The following is a 1,811-nucleotide window of genomic DNA, read 5'->3' on the forward strand; positions in this document are numbered from 1 at the left end:
AGACACATCAGGTGCAATTATCAAAATATATTTAAATGGAAGCTGGCGCCATGGTCCTCACTACATAACTCAGGTTCAGATTTTAGAAAATGTAGTTAATTTTTGCATCATTATTGATAAAACTCATCCCCCCGCGACCCACCCACAAGTAATTAGAATGCATTTTTTTTATTACCAGACTCGTGGATTATCCGCAGCACCCGTGGATATAACCACAATCTGTGCATCACTGTCTCCGAGCGGGGTGGAGTAACGTAGCCCTAAATCACAACGCTGCACTGTTTGTGAGAGCTGCCACCTCCTCCACCTCAGTGAAATTCTCCAACTCAGATACAGTAAAAAATCGAGCAGAACTTATAACACTGGGGCTAATATGTTAGCAAGCAAGCTGCTGATACTTTTCGACTACAGTTCTTAAAGTTAACTGCAAGTAAGGGAACCTTCAACCAGCTGTAGCATTATGCTTATGCATTATAATTTTTTCTTTCACTAAGTGAAAGCAACATAGTTTCATAGTTTACTAGAAATATATAGTAAATATATGGAAATGGGACTTAGAAATATCAGAATTGAAGCCTTACCTTTATCTCTCAGAACTGTTATTGAATCTTACAATATAACACCAATAACAAGGAGCTGCCCACGGATGTGCCTGACTTTAAATTGGCGCTACTAAACACGGATGTCGGCCGATGCCGATCAGAGATGCTCTCAAGTCTCTGAGCTAGAGTCCAAGTCAAGTCTCAAGTCTCTGAGCTGGAGTCCAAGTCAAGTCTCAAGTCTCTGAGCTAGAGTCCAAGTCAAGTCTGAAGTCTCTGAGCTAGAGTCCAAGTCAAGTCTCAAGTCTCTGAGCTAGAGTCCAAGTCAAGTCTCAAGTCTCTGAGCTGGAGTCCAAGTCAAGTCTGAAGTCTCTGAGCTGGAGTCCAAGTCAAGTCTCAAGTCTCTGAGCTAGAGTCCAAGTCAAGTCTCAAGTCTCTGAGCTAGAGTCCAAGTCAAGTCTGAAGTCTCTGAGCTAGAGTCCAACAGAACACAATGCAAGGGTAAAACAAATGCTCATTTATATTTCATAAGGAAGACAGACAGTCGTACGTTAGATCATGGCTAAAGCAAGAAGCAAGCTAACGGTAGATGGTCAATGCTGAGCTAAACATGTTTAACGTTACTGAGCTATCCAGCAGCCATATCACCCTGTAGCCCAAGACTGGTCGCCCACTGAAGCTAAGCAGGGTTGAGCTTGGTCAGTACCTGGATGGGAGACCTCCTGGGGGAAACTAGGTTGCTGCTGGAAGAGGTGCTAGTGAGGCCAGCAGGGGGTGCTCACCCTGAGGTCTGTGTGGGTCCTAGCACCCCAGTATAGTGACGGGGACACTATACTGCCAAAAAGCACCGTCCTTCGGATGAGACGTTAAACCGAGGTCCTGACTCTCTGTGGTCATAAAAAATCCCAGGATGTCTTTCGAAAAGAGTAGAGGTGTGACCTCGGCATCCTGGCCAAATTTGCCCATTGGCCTCTGACCATCATGGCCTCTGAATCATCCCCATATTCCAATTGGCTTCATCACTCTGTCTCCTCTCCACCAGTAAGCTGGTGTGTGGTGGGCATTCTGGCGCACTATGGCTGCCGTTGCATCATCCAGGTGGATGCTGCACACTGGTGGTGGATGAGGAGATACCCCTGACATTGTAAAGCGCTTTGAGTGTCTAGAAAAGCGCTATATAAATGTAACAAATTATTATTATTATTATCAGGATGCCTGATAAAATTAGATGTTGTTGAGCCTGAATCTTTTATCCTCATCAGTGATGTGCGG

Source organism: Garra rufa, chromosome 4 (assembly GCF_049309525.1).
Source record: "Garra rufa chromosome 4, GarRuf1.0, whole genome shotgun sequence".
Classification (NCBI taxonomy): Eukaryota; Metazoa; Chordata; class Actinopteri; order Cypriniformes; family Cyprinidae; genus Garra; species Garra rufa.